Source organism: Aedes albopictus, chromosome 1 (assembly GCF_035046485.1).
Source record: "Aedes albopictus strain Foshan chromosome 1, AalbF5, whole genome shotgun sequence".
NCBI classification, from domain to species: domain Eukaryota; kingdom Metazoa; phylum Arthropoda; class Insecta; order Diptera; family Culicidae; genus Aedes; species Aedes albopictus.
In genome coordinates this window covers 252,776,502-252,793,229 of record NC_085136.1, presented here as the reverse complement: position 1 = coordinate 252,793,229, position 16,728 = coordinate 252,776,502, and positions in this window count along the sequence as shown.

Genomic DNA, 16,728 nt, shown 5'->3' with positions numbered 1-16,728 from the left:
ACGTAGTACCTACCATAACCCCCGAAACAGTTATTTATGTGACGAGTTGCGAGGCTTGCCGAGTTGGATAAATACGAAGAGTGCTGAAAAATCAAGTTTTGCTTCGAGTAACATACAAAATTTTATGCAATATTTTTTTTTTATTATAGAACTCATTTGAGTTGCATAATGTACATAATGCAACTCAAATCGGCTGCATAATGAACACTATACAACTATTTTTCATTATGCAACACATTTAAGTTGCACAATGGTTCTACCACAGCTTCCAGACGGCTGGAATTTCGATTAGGCAGTGTGTATTGATACCACAGAAGTTCATGATTACAAAAAAGTGTAAATGGTATGTGCCAAATGTAGGGAGATAAGAAAAAGTGTAAGTTATAAGTGTTTGTGTTTGTGACATAATTTGAGTGATATTTTTAAGGACAAACGTCTTGAGATCCCGCTTCAACAGCGCATCGAAACTTCAGACGCACAAATCTCAAGAAGCAAGCTTCAAACATCAATGCATTTTATTATTCTGTTCTTGCTCACTCGTAATAAGCTGAAAATGAGAAGCTCAGGTGCGCTGATTTTGTTTACGAAGAGATTTGTGCCCTCGAAATCGTGAGTAGGTGCCAAAGTCGGTTATTGTGGCGGCCATTTTGGGATTCTAACAAGTCTGTCCTTAATAAACCCTTATAAAATTACTCTAAAATGGTTGTTTCCATCCACAAATAATTTATCAATAAAGAAAAAAAACGAATATTCCTTAAAGTACATCACGTACTGTTTTATTTTATTTATTTTATATATTTTTAATAACGTGTACAGTGATAGACATTCGTTTAGCCGAGAACAAAAAAAGTGTCAGGAAACTCATACAAAAGATTTTATGATAAAACTTTTTTATCATAGTAATAGTATATCTAGTACAGTTTTATAAAAATGTGATACATTAAACTTACATATACACTGAAACAAAACCGAGGGTAAAAACCCTTCAAATTTCATTTTTTGCCTAGACATTCGTTTAGCCGAGGTAAATGAAAAATTGGTTTTCAATAGTTTTTTTTGCAATTTCGTGAGTATATTTCGAGAATATACTCCAAGGCATTTAGTTTATGACGTGTTAGCAAGATACTTAACCTTAAAAGTTTATTTATTTGAGAGATTCAAAGAAATATTATAAATAAATGTCCCGATAAGGAGAAGCGATGATAAACAAATTTATTTAAGAAAACTGATTTTTGTAAACACTCAAACGTAAGCTAGATTAGCAGTTTTGAAAATGTGGCACAGAATTATTGTCAGAAATGTTCAAATTATTGCATAAAATGTCATGAAAAAAATAAGTATATTGGTTTTTGGTTGGTTAAACTTTAAAATGGGATTGATAACACAGCGCAACATTTTTTTGTCTCAAGAGCAAACTTATGTGTCTCCGAAGGATTTTGGGCTGCTGAATCCGAATCCGGGCTCAGATTTGCTCTAACACGTCACAATTTTGAGCTATACCTCAATTTATAGGGCAAAATATGCGATTTTGGGCTTTTTTGACTGTAAGCCATTAAGCAAGGAAATATTTTTTTTAAGCAATCAAAAGGTTAATTGGTCAATTAACATCTAAATTAACTACTCATGCAAAATATTTCGTTTTACCTCATCAAATTTGATACATTTAAGCATTTTATGTTAGTATGAAAACTTGCATGCAACTTTTGGAGGGTGACTTGTATGGGAAATATCGTACCTAACATAAATCGCTTAAAACCATCAAATTCGATTTGGTAAAACGAAATATTTTGCATAAGTCGTTAATTTAGATGTTAGTTGATCAATAAACCTTTTGATTGCTTAAAAAAAATATGTCCTTGCTTAATGGCTTACAGTCAAAAAAGCCCAAAATCGCATATTTTGTCCTATAAATTGAGGTATAGCTCAAAATTGTGACGTGTTAGAGCAAATCTGAGCCCGGATTCGGATTCAGCGGCCCAAAATCCTTCGGAGACACATAAGTTTGCTCTTGAGGCAGACAAAAAGTTAATTTTTGTTACGCTGTGAAAAGCTAAAATAAATCGTTCTGCATTGAAATAAAGACGTGCCCTAATGCCTGTGGAGTATACCTGTTTGATACTACCATTACTAAATGAGAAGACTGCAAAGTGAAAGAACTGCCAGAAGTGTCAGATTTTGTGTACCCTGTTTATTCAAAAGCAGATGCTCATACAAAAATGCAAGATTTGGTAAAATAATTGGCTTATTTCATTCAATCTGAAGAAATATATTATAAATGAGTCTTAGTTGTGAACCACATTCATTTTTATCATGATTTATTTGAAAAGAATGTCTAAATTATGAAACAAGTAGTTCTTGCTAGAAATCTGAATACTTTCGGTGTCATTTCTCGAAATATGAGCCGTCCAATGTATATTATTTCAGCCAGAATACAGTCTAGAAGATGTTGGTAGCTATTAGAAGACGTAATAGTAGTAAACGCTGTGATTTATGCAAGTGAAACCATCATATTTCATCAAAACAATACTTAAATACGTGATTTTTGGATGGTTTGTGTTATTTTTTTCTGTTAAAAACGTTGTTTTTCGTAAAATTTCAACCTGCTTTGGTCATGAAACTTTCATTAGATTCTTTTGAAACACTTCCGATAAAAATAACTAAATCAAATCTCAATTGAGAAACATTTAAAATATTATGACATATTTATATGAGATGCATGCAAAATTAATATGGCAACACTTCCAAAAACGATCTAATTCATGATTTACAAGTCGATCTATAATGCAGATCAACATACAAAATGACTTTGTTGGATATTTTTCGAAATTTGATAGTTTTTTATTATGGAATTCTAAAAATTGTACAATTCGGCTAAACGAAAGTCTAGGCAAAAAATGACATTTGAAGGGTTTTTACTCTCGTTTTTGTTTCAGTGTATATGTAAGTGTGATGTATCACATTTTTATAAAACAGTACTAGATATACTATAACTACGATAAAAAAGTTTTATCATAAAATTTTTTGTATGAGTTTCCTGGCACTCTTTTGAAATTTTTTTTGCCTCGGCTAAACGAATGTCTATCACTGTATTATAATTTTAATTCTACACTTCGCCACGTACTGTTTCCTGTTGTAGTAAAACTGCTCGCCAACCATGGTTTCAACTTTTCAGCCATGATTTTTTCAACTACATTCGATATGGTTTTATTACGATCGGCGATCAAAATATGTATGAGAAAAATTGGATTTTGAAATGGTAAACATTCTTAGCAACCCATTGTTCACGTGGTCGATTCGCCAAAAACATTACTAATTAGTTCTGTAACGAGCACTCAGCTGAGATAGCAAGAGAAATTTATGAAGGTAACTCCTCTCAGGAACATGAGATACGGGAGACGGGGCACAGACGGAGTTTAGATAAGCACGGCAGTATAAAATTGAATGTACGCTTGAAATGTATTAATTCTTCAATTGTGAAATAAAAATCAAATAGAAAAACTTTCCCGATTTCAAACAAAATGTATGCATCACAACGTATGCGTTACAACGTGGGGGCTCAACCGGGATTTTTCCCAAGCCATGAATTTCGATGTGCACCGACGAGATATCGAACAAACAACTACAGTGCGTGCGGCTTCCAACGGTCTCCAACGAATAATTACAGATCGAACAACAATCGACGATGGCATAACAATTATCAAAAACCTTACATGCCTGTTATTCGCGCCCCGAGATTTGATGGTTCTATTATTGGTTATCCCGCACCACAGTTCCTGAAAGATTTTGAAACATATATAAGCAGCCTCAGACGTAGCTATTTTGTGCCAAGGTCGTCGTTAATTGATATATTCCGATCATGTTTGGAGAAAGACGGTGCCATATGGATGTCTACGTTTGGCGGCAAATACCGGAGCATCGAAGAATTGACCAACGCTTTTCTGCGACGATTTTGGAGTACGACTGTCCAGCGGCATATCCAAGACCAATTCCAATATGGGACATATAAACAACGGGCACAAAGATCGAAAATGTCAAATTACTTTTTAGCCATTCTACGACGAATGATCCACGTTACACATCCACCAACAGATTCATATTTCATAGAAACGATTGGCTATCATTTCCCTTTCCATATCCAGCAGAAGATCAATAAAATGCGCTCCACCGAAGAAGTATATTTGTACCTGCTAGAAGAGGATCGTATGCGAAATTATTGTATGCAGCTTTATCTGCAGCGATGTGAACGTTTGGCAGAGAATTCAGAGTATCGGGCAAATGAAGATAATCAAGAAGAGAGCAGTACGAACAACAGTGAGTCTTCGGTAGAACCCACCGCTGGCGAGAACATCACCGATCAGAACAGCGTTGATAGCAGTGGAATGAGTACAACTGCCAAAAGAGTATATCTTCGCAGTTGTAGCGGGGGGAGATGTAACGAGCACTCAGCTGAGATAGAAAGAGAAATTTATGAAGGTAACTCCTCTCAGGAACATGAGATACGGGAGACGGGGCACAGACGGAGTTTAGATAAGCACGGCAGTATAAAATTGAATGTACGCTTGAAATGTATTAATTCTTCAATTGTGAAATAAAAATCAAATAGAAAAACTTTCCCGATTTCAAACAAAATGTATGCATCACAACGTATGCGTTACAGTTCATTACTGTCAAAACATTAATGAACATTATTGCACTGGGGTGCTGTTTTGGTGTGGTTTTGAGTTTTGCGGGCTCAGAGCACTTATTCATTATTCTCGTGGAATGATCCGTTGAATAATGCGGATTTCCGTCGGTTTCCTTTCAATTTTTTTTTTCGATTAATTAACGTACGAATTCGTACACACCAAATGCTTCCAGCAATATTTTGCTGAATTTAGCCGAGCTCAAGGGTCCAGCAAATTCTTTTGATGAATTTTCAACAAAGTTTGCCGAATTTCAGCAAAACGTTACTGGTGATCAGCAGAGTTTACTGAACAAATCAGCAAAATGTTGCCAAATTTCAGCAAAATTTTTGCTGAAACCCTCAATCTATTTTTGGTGTGTAGGGTATTGGTTCCTTTCTTAAGCATGTGGCTTTTATTTTCATCCTACGAAAAACAAATGATTGAAGCACTGTTTGTTATTTTTGTATTTTTTTGTTAGAGTAAGCACCCATGAAAACAAAAAGAACGGAATCAATCGGAGCCGTAATCGCTTGTTTTCTAATAGGATGAATATGGGAGCGTGAGATTACTGATGGCACACATACCCTATATCCGTGCTAAACGCCGATTTTTTTCATTTGCAGAACTGTATACAAACAACCAAATTAACTTGAAATTTTTACAAGATCTAGGTTATGAAATGGCCTTGAAAAAAAAAGCGCAGTAGGCGTTGCCGTGTGCAGACGTGTTTTGATCTGCTTGTCGCATTTAGATCGCGTTTGAAAGTTTTTTTTTCCTCGCGATTCCGCTGACGGTTTGGCCGGTGCAACGCCATCCGGATGGCTCTTCCGCGGGTGAGAAAGTGCGAAATATCATTTTCAAGAAGATTTATGTTCAAACATAGGATTGTGTTCAAACTTGGATCCGTGTTACTGGAAGCTGGCAGCGTTACACCATCCAGAAGAGTTTTAGTGTCTTGTTCGTGATTGAATGCCGCTGCCAGCAGAGGGTCCACGCAAGAGGTGCTGAAGTTCGTATAGATAGTAACAAAATATACCGACAATCTCGCGTTTTTTAATTGTAGCTTTTCGGTTATAAAATAGTTGCGATGTGATTTTGTTTGGTTCCTGATTTTTTCGTAGTTTTTCGCGTTTTTGGCTGATATGTCACGTTGTAAGATTCGCGAATCGGTCGGTACACCACGCTATCAATAATTCGCGAGTGATTCTGGAATCAAACAGTGAATTATGTGAGAGGTCAAGTGACGTGTGTTCTAATGATGACTGAATGCGTGCGCGACGGTGGTGAGACGAGGAGCATGCCGAGCAAGCCTATCTGCGCTGTTACGACGTTCCCGTGGTGATGGCGGCGCTACCTTGGATGGATTCCGGTGAGAATGTTCTGATTATCATAACTACAACAAATTGAACTAAATACGCGCCAGTTTCGAAGGTTACCTTTGAAGCAGGAAGTGTGTTTGCATTATCATTATCCATTTGATAACGGTAATGCACACATGCGGGGCTTGTTGTAAGTGAAAGTGACCTCGGAATGGACGTGAGTAACCAGACATTCTGAAACGGGTCACTGGATCCCAACAGAGCTATCACCTTTCAACTCCCGGGCTAAAGATGATTTCAGTTTTTAGTGTGAAATTCAGTAAAAATCGCGCAGACAACTGCAGACATCTTTCTTCCATAATACCACTGCCGGACAGTGGGAGTTGAATTGTATACACACACACACACACATCTAGGTTATGAAATGGCCTTTGAAAAATTGATAACGATTTCAATGAATTTCATAAGTTTGATACCTGTGACGCAGAAACGAACAACAACTTGGCTTTTATACACATTTAGTAACACGGTATCCAAGACGACAATTAGCTTCTCTGACGCTGTTGGCTGAATATATTGAACACTTTGAGATACATGGGGTAGGGTTTTTATCTAATTCGTCTGTGTAAGCATCGACCAATAATGATCGAATTAATTCTTGAACTTCGCCTAACGCCTCACGGCCAATTTGGTATCAATTATTGATTCATAAATTAGCTCTCATGCAAAAAATATTGTAAAAGAACTACAATTTAGTTTACTTAATAAGATTGAACAATTGTCCCTCAAATTCTGTTTCCGTCAAGTCCCCGTCTATTTCGGGCACACCTTCTACGTGGCACTATGGTATATAAGATAATCAAAAATTTTGATTTTATACAAAAAGTCGATCAAATTCTTCGCAATCCAAATCAAATCATGTGTTTAAAGTATGATTGGGCAGAAACTTAAAATTGAGATGGATATCGACCAAAATATAATTCAATATTTTTGCCCACCAGATTATAAAACGCTATCACAGTGCAACGAACAAATCTCTCTCCGTGGTTGTGAAATACACGATGTTTCGTGCAGAAAATCCACGCACCCATTTGCTTGAATCTTCCTTAGGCGAAGATAACTGTAAACAAAAATTTCGCCGGCGGAAAAAGCGATTGATTTGATTAATTGAACAGCTTCTGCTGCATTCTGCAGCAATGAAAATCAGCTTTAAAGTGCCATAGAGTTTTTGTGGGGTATGAGTTGAAGGTTGGTTTAACAAGTACATCTGACGAAGTAAAAATTAAACGGTGATGAAGAACAATTCACCTAGCGGCTGCTTTGGTGTAGTTGCCTTCGACAAACACAAAACGAAAAAAATGTTAAGTCGCAAGTGGAGTGAAATAGAAACGTGAAAGTTTTGTAATTATTCGATCTTTAGTGCTAAAGAGACTGGTTGTCAATAGCCTATATCTTTTTGCTTCCATCTAATCATATCTGTCAGAAAGGACGCAAACTGTTTTCATAAATGGTAGTTTTTCTGAGTTTATTCCAATAGTATCAGGAGTTCCACAAGGATCTGTACTAGGACCACTACTGTTTTCTATTTATATAAATGATTTGCCTTTAAGGTGCTTTAAGACTCAATGGATGCCAGATTCATTTATTTGCAGACGACGTACAAATATATGTGGATATTTCGAATTTGTCTAATGAGAATGCTGCAACTTTAATAAATGATTGTTTATCTTTGATTTCTTCATGGGCCACCGAAAGCTCGTTCATGCTTAATGCACGTAAAACCCAAGCGTGTTGTATTACTCGCCAGAATCAAAATCAAGACAGACCCGAGATAGTTTTGAATAACGTTCCGATTATGTATTCAAATACTGTAGTAAGTTTAGGAGTAACCCTAGAAAGTAATCTATCATGGGATGGTTTTATTTCAAAACAATGTGGAAAAATATATTCAGTTCTGCGTACTCTGTGTTATAATGCTGATTTCTTACGACAAGACACTAAGTTGAATTTGTTTAAAAGTTTAATATATCCTCATTTTCTATTTTGTGATTTTGTTACCACTCAGGCATCCACAATTGCTCTGAAAAAACTGAAAAAAGCTCTCAACTGTTGTGTAAGATATGTATATAACTTGAATCGATATGCTAGAGTTTTTCACCTGCACAGATCATTGATTGGTTGTTCATTCAATAATTTTCCAGAAGCAAGATCCATACTCTTATTACATCCAATAATAAACAAAAAATGTCCCATCTATCTATTTAGCAAACTCATTCGCTTGAGAAGTCAAAGGGGGGTTAAATTTTCAATGCCTCTTTGCCGTACTTCACATCATTCTAACTCTTTTCTAGTTAAGGACAAACGTCTTGACATCCCGCTTCAACAGTGCATCAAAACTTCAAACGCACAAATCTCAAGAAGCAAGCTTTACACAACAAAGCATTTTATTATTCCGTTCTTGCTCACCTGTAATAAGCATAAAATAAGAAGATCAGATGCGCTGGGTTTGTTTACGAAGAGATTTGTGCCTTTAAAATCGTGAGTAGATGCCAAAGTCGACCATTGTGGCGGCCATTTTGGGATTCTAACAAGTCTGTCCTTAAAAGCATTTACAATTGGAACTCTTTGCCAACTGATCCACAATTCATGACTTCGTTTGTACAATTCAAGAGGGCATTTCTAGAGCAACTTAGATAAATAATTAGTCAGTTACAGAAATTGTCAACTTCATGCATTCGACGCACTACATGTATCATAAAAAATCTAAAACACAAAAGACTTTTGTCTTAAGTTTATTGGGAAATAAATAAATGAAATGAAATGAAATAATGAGGTGATGTGCGAAGGTAAGTCAATATATCTGAAATGATTGACTAATTTTCATCTGATGTGACGGATATTAGCGCTTATGACGGAGTAAATGTTTACCATATTATGCATTCAGTTGGAAAATTCATTTTTTTTTTCTAATATTGTGGGTTTTCACAGCATCACAGTGCATCATTCAATGAATACAGCGTGCGCTCGCTACTTCCGGGACTGAAAAAGGTGTCGTTAGTCAAAACGTGAAGAACAGACAAACAATTTGGACAATAGGGTACAAAATTACTTCGTTGCATGCGCTATAATATTCGTCTCCTCAGAAGGAAATTATCAAATCATTACAAATATTCTTACTAACTTTTGCCGATGCCCCATTAGATGGAAGCAAAAAGATGTAGACCACCTTCTTTAGCACTGGAAATCGAATAATGACACAAAATTTAACGTTTCAGTTTCACTCCACTTGCGACTTCACATTTTTTCTCGTTTTGCATACGACGACGGAAACCACACCAAAGCAGCAGCTAATCGAGTTAATCTTTATCAACGTTCAATTTTCATTTCACCAGATGCACTTGATGAACCAACCTTCAATTCACACCCCACAAAAGCTCTGTAGCTTCAAAGTCGGATTTCACTGCTGCAGAATGTAGCAAAAGATGTTCAATTAATCAAATAAATCACTTTTTCCCCGTCGGTAAAATGTAAACAACAACTTTTCATCGTCTAGGGAGGATGCAAGCAAAAGTGTGCGTGGATTTTCTGCATTCGAAACATCGTATTTCACAACCACAGAGAATGATTTCCGCGTTGCACTGTGTTGGCGTATAATGATCTGGTGGACAAAAATATTAATTGAAATATTTTGGTCGTTATTCTCAAGCTACATCCACATTATTTTAAAAGCTTTCCGTTAAATCATACTTCGATAACATGGTTTGATTTGCGTTGCGAAGAATTCGATCAACTTTTGAATAAACTCCTACGGTCAAACCATAATTTTTGTCCATCCTATGTATCATAGTGTCACGTAGAAATTCAATTCACGTTTCGCCCGAAATAGACATGGGCAAGACGGAGACAGAATTCGATGGACAATTTTTCAATCTTATTATTTTAAGGAAATTATAGTTCTTTCACAATATTTTTTTACGTGTTATGAAAGCTAACTTATAAATTAGCAAATAGCATAGCATAGCATAGCATAGCATAGCATAGCATAGCCGACCGTACACATCCTGGGGTGGCTGTCGATAGAGACGTTTAATGCGCCAGAAAAGTTGCCTGGGACTTGACAAATCTTTCATTTAACGAACTCTCGACACCTGGCCAGGTCCTTACGATCAGCGGGGATGGGGAGGAAATGTTGATTAGATATCTACTCAGAATATGTCCAAGAACTTGGCCCACTTCATAGATATCTGGAGTTGGATATTGGATAGGTTTCAATGGGGTGCTTTCCTTGGCGAAAAAGCGTATGAGAAAATGTCATGGTTTAATAATTTACCTGGTTACCACTGAAAAAGTAAACATAAGCATTATACAAGTCGCACAAATTTCGAGGGTAGTACAGCCGTAGACCACAGTTATGAGGATTGCCTCCTTCCCGTCGGATAACAAAACACAAAGATTGAAGACTTATCTCTGACTTCTCGACAAGACTGAAGCAATCCTCCAACAGTCGAGAGTTGTCCTGGCCTCGTCCTTGCGGCTGCTGAGGAATAGGAAAGGATGGTTAGTTAGATACCAATAAGAAGAATGTAGAAAGTTCGACGATCTCTCAGGCCTAGGCGTCAAGGGGATATGGGTGTTGTTAGTGGAAGGGCACTCCAAAGGATACGGTTCATCAACGTTCAGGCACACCATTATTAGATTGCTTCGAATTAGTTATCTGCCCAATACGTCCTGATTTCCTCATCATCTTAGTGGCATTTATTTGAATTACTTGATTTTTCGGTTAAGAATCTGAAATATTAGATAATATTAACATTGGCGTCGAATATTATTACATATTAGTGATACGCTCGCTACAGTTATATATTAGTACAGTATTATTTGTTTCATATAATAAATTTACCTGGACCCTGCTGAAATAAAATATTGATTAGCAGCAAAATTAAAACAAAATCATAACGTAAACATAAAAAAAGTGCATCAAACTTTGATCTTGGAGTATTTGTAAACTACTGCCTCATTACTTTAGGCAAGAAAATTTCAAGATCAAAATTTGATTCGGTAGATCTTACGCCGCAACGCACCATTCTAAGGTGATCTACCCACGTTACGGGTAAAGCTAACTTATAAATTAGCAAATGATACTAAATTGGCAATGACGCATTAGGTGAAGTGCAAGAACAAATTCGATCATTATTGATCGCTGCTTAGGAAGACGAAAATTAGATAAAAACCCTAATTCATATTTTGTGTGATTGTGACGTTTCGTTATTCTAGAAAATATCGAGGATTTGGCATAACATCATTGATTATGAGCTAAACTACCGAAATTGCTATGCACCTCCTAGTATATTTTATGCAATGCTTAAAAAAATAGCTTACATAATCTGGAATACTTAATATATTTTTCAAGACAACTTGTAAGGAACATAAAAAGAATCTAAATAGAAGTTAAAATCATCAAAAATGCCCTACAGTTGACTCTCCAGAGCTCGATGGTCCCTTCTATGACCATTGAGATAGAAAAAGATAGAATTGAAGACCCAATTTGTCATGCACACTAGTAAAGTAAAATGACCAAACTGTCGAGATGGGGAAAGATATCGAGATGTAAAATATCAAGACTGTCGTCTGTATAATAATGTAACTTCCTGGAATGTGGAGCAACCAAAAATGCTGCATGTTATCGCCCTCAAATGAGGTTCACAATATACAATACATAACCAAGCTGCAAATGCCATATGCACTTCCGTATAAATAGGAAAATGCCTCATGCATACTAGGTATTTGCCTAATTAGCAAGTGGTAGCTTCGGTGAAGGATCCCTGCATGTGGAGTAGCATGCTTCAGGAATGCGTGAAGGTTGACGAATACTATTGCATGTCACGGACTACATTCCATTGAACTCGTTGAAGAATGTTAACACTGTATGAAACTTTCCACGATTCGCAACATATAGGTAATCAGTAGGAACTTCCATACCATGGTGCCAGCTGCTGTCTGATATTGGATATATGGATATCTAATGGATGCCAAAGACCACTGATTCAATTTGAAGGAAAGAATTATGAAATGGCTTAACTTATAAAAACTTATAAATCGAACATGAAAACAAATCCATATCTGGATGATTTTGCATATGCTTAGTGGTATAGATTCTATGTGAAGATTTTTTTTTGTCAAATAGCATAAAAACACACCAAAACATAAAAAAAAGTAATGTTAAAGACATGTCGTTGGTTTTTCTCCAGCACATTCATTCGTCATCACACGTCGAAGATATCATAATGATATGAATTAACCATTTTTGCCATAACATTTTTTGTCATAGTGCACTTTTGATTTCAAAATACAATTTAGCTCTAACTATTGCAATTGTTTAAAAAAATGAAATGTTTTTTAGTTCGCCACAGGAAAATGAAATCAATCGGTTGAGAAATGACTAAGATAAGATGATCTAAAGAAGACAGGTTTGTATGAGATAACGTCTTTGGTGTATTTTTTTTGTCCCATACTGTATGTTAGCCAACCAATTATGTCTTCCCCAAAAATAGGAAGACACAATCGCGGAAATAACTCATCCCCGTCTGCTGTGCATCGTCTCAACTCGTTATCTTCGAGGTAATGCCATCATCGGATTTTTTTTTTCTCGTAGGGAAATGACCCCGGCGAACAGTTCTTGACCGTTTCTCACACGCGCCTTAGTGATTGAATCCGAAGAAAACGACGACGCCGACAACTATGAAGACCTGAAGGCGGTGTGATAATAGAAGCCCTACACCTCTATTGAACAATTGATCGGCTATCTAAATTTATTCACCCGCCAACAACCGCCAGCCAGCCCAGCAGCAGCGATGCGATGATCGTCCGTCGATCGCGCCAACCATCGTCGTCGGTATGCACAATAATCGTACTGCACTGCTATGTACTAGGTTACTCGAGCATATGGTGATGGGTACGTAAAGGCAAATTGCGCGTGTCAGGTTCTATATGGGGTGTACTTGAAACGGCACGCGGTCACTTAAAAATAGTGCAGAAAACGAGTTTTTCCAGGTTAATGCCAGTGCGCTGGCCTGCACTCTAGTTTGGTGGTACTTGGTACTTGGAGGGCCTGCGTGCCCGGGTAGGAATTCTTTGCAAAGCGTTAATGTATTAATCATTTTGTTTAAAAAATATAAAATAATCCATAGAAAATAGAAAAAAGATCCATGAAATATAGAAAATTATCTGTAGAAAATCTGAAAACGATTTATAAAATATGAGAAATGATTCATAAAATTTTGGGAACGAACCATATTTTTTTTTGTTTTTTAAACAATTTATAAAATTGGAAAAACGAACTATAAAAATAAATATTGATCCAATAAAACCATGGACGACATTTTCGTAAAATTTACACTGTTGGCTTATGGGTTATTTACTTAATTTAGAGGATCATTTCTAAAATTTTATGAAAAAAGAAAAAGACGCGCACAACGCCTTCAGCTTTCGGCTGTACAGACTGTTTTAAACTTAACATGAGACAACGGAGCATGCACCAGTGGAAACGGGGAAGAAACTATTCTCACGAAAAGTTTCAACGCCCGAAGCGGGAATCGTACCCTCACCCCATAGCATGGTGCGATTATAAGCTTGCTGACCCTAACCGCACGGCTACGAGGCTCCACAGCTTATGGATCGTTCCCAAAATGTTATGGATGATGAATATGTTAATACATACACGCTTAGTTCTATTTCCCGAGCTTGGCTGTGCAAATATCTGTTTCTCAATTTCAACCGAGATTCAGCTTTTAATTTGATTGGTTGCTTGGCAACGACCCGTGATATGCAGATTTTCGCCTTTATTAACTGATACCTTATTAAAACAAATTGCTGACTTCTCTGCTGTGCATATTTCGTCATTATTAAACTGAGCTTCGTCCCGTAACGTGGACAGATCACCTGAGAATGGTGCGTTGCGGCGTAAGATCTACCAAATCAAATTTTGATCTTGGAATTTTCCTGCCCGAAGTAATTAGGCAGTAGTTTACAAATACTCTAAGACCAAAGTTTGATGCACTTTTTGATGTTTATGTATTGTTTTTGTTTCAATTTTGCAGCTAATCAACGTCTTATTTCAGCAAGATTCAAGTAAATTTATTGTATGATACAAATAATATTGTAGAAATATATAACTGTGGGGTGCGTTTCACTAATATGTAGCTTATTGGACGTCAATGTTAATTTTATCTAATATTTCAGATTCTCATCCGAAAAATTAAGTAATTCAAATAAATGCCGATGACGAGGAAACCAGGACGTATAGGGCAGATACAGTGTATCAAACAATTGTCCGTACAACAAATTTTTGATTAAAAAAATGTTTCAATCAAATGTTTATAACTTTTTTATACGTCAATCAAAAACGCTCTGATTTTGACCAATCATGAATCATATATTAATGCTCTATTGGTAAAATTTAAAACGAGATCGAATTAGTTTTCTGAAAGTTATAGAACTTTTAGTAAAACTTAAAAGTTTTTTGAACACACATTATATGTCAAAATGTACTCGATGAAACTTTTTCAATTTTTTTGTGTTGCAGCTTAAACCTTAGATGTTCATATGCAGCTACGTTTGAGGTTTTATATTCACTACAAAAAATATGAAAAATGTTCTTATGTAGTTGACGATATTTAAAAAAAATACCATATTTTAGATATATAATCTGCCAACCGTTTCCCACCAATAAAAGTGCATTAACTGAACGAAAAATGCATAGGACCTACTCTTCATATGTAGTTTAGTAGGTCCTGTATAAAAACATTACATTAAGAGAGTTTAAAAAAGTTGAAAACACTTGGCAATTTCATTGATCAAAATATGATAAAATTCCAAATAATACTCTGAACATATACAAATTTTTCATATTTTTTGTAGTGAATATAAAACCTCAAACGAAGCTGCATATGAAAGCCTTAGGTATAAGCTGTAACACAAAAAAAATGGAAAAGTTTTATCGAGTACATATTAAGATATAATGTTTTAAAAATGTGTTCAAAAATCTTATAAGTTTTACTTATAGTTCTATAACTTTCTATAATTTCAGCGTTTTTGATTGACGTATAAAAAAGTTATACACATTTGAATGGAAAATTATTTTGACCAATAAATTGCTGTACGGACAATTGTTTGATACACTGTAGCTTATTTGAAGCAGTCTAATAATGTTGTGCCTGAACATTGCCCAACCGCAACCTTTGGAGTAAGGTACACCGGGGCAAGTTGAAACGAGTGGGGCAAGATGAAACACGAAGTTTTGAAATAGATTTCAATATAATTTGAAAATTTGTCCTTCGCTAAAAGATTGTTTGAATCAAAAACTATGTGTTGTGGCAATCAAATTGTTTATCATCATTAGAAAACATCATGTTAACCCCCTGTTTCATCTTGCCCCACCCGTTTTCTCCATAAAGTCTTATCGTTATTTGCTTCATTGGCACCAAAGTTGTAGGAATTCAGAAAAAAAACACCGTATTACCCCGCTAATTCGACAACGATTGCAAAACCCCGGGTTTTCTTTGTCGTCCTGGGACTAAACTAGAAGCAAGACCTGGATGGGGTTAGAGTTCCAATGCCGTTTTGTTTCCTTTGGAAGCTGGCTATGCAATCGGTATGCAAACCGGGTTCCGTGTGAAATATCCAGTTTATTCGGGGATTGCGACAAGGTGACGGACTCTTATGCCAACTCTTTAACATCGCGTTGGAAAGTGTAATGCGACGAGCCGAAATCAATAGTCGGGGAAGATTTTTTACGAAATCCGGTCAATTTGTGAGTTGTGTGGACGACATGGAGATTTTCGTCCAGAACATTTGGAACGGAAGGATACGGTGGGCAGGGCATGCTGCAAGAATGATCGTTAAGAGCCTTACAAAATTGGTGTTTGCTACTGATCCGCTTGGCACAAGGTAACGTGAGCGTAGAGAGTATGATGGGTATACAAGATGGAGATGGACAAGGTGGAGATGGACAAGATGGGATGTTGTGTCAATATACACAGCAAGGGGTGATACACAAATTATGTCACGCAAAAATCGACCTTTTTCAACCCCCCTCCCCCCTATGCCACACTTTTTGTATGGGACCTCAATATTTTTTGTAAGGGTCGTCACGTACTGCAAAACCCCCCCCCCCTCCCCCCTAAAAGCGTGACATAATTTGTGTACGGCCCCCAAGTCGCGTTCGGTAATTTTTAACCAGAGCGTTCATGATTAACAAAAAATTTAATCATGACTAATGATTGATGATCAAAATTTCTATTTCTGTGATTAACGATTAAGATGAATGATTAATTTGATTTTTAGTATGGTTGATGATTATGATTAATGATTAAATTTGTTTTTATCTGTCATTAATGATTATGATTAATGATTAAAAATGGCTAATTGATTGAAACTCATGATTAGTCATGATTAATCAATTACAAAAAACTGTAAATGATTAATGAAAAATAAAATCTGGGTTATTTAACATATATTTGAAATTTCAATTATATAGTTTCCTGTTCTCGAGTAGCATTCCTCCTTTTTCCGCAAGTACTTTTGACAACTGCAGCATTACTTACGGACTAATAGACGGAATAATGGACTATTTTCCGCGAAGAAAAGGACAGCTCCATTTGAAATTCATGGGCAGATATTACCGATGTTACACTTTGCTTACCACCTGCGAACTGCTCAAGAAATTTTGAAGTGGAGTCATTACATAC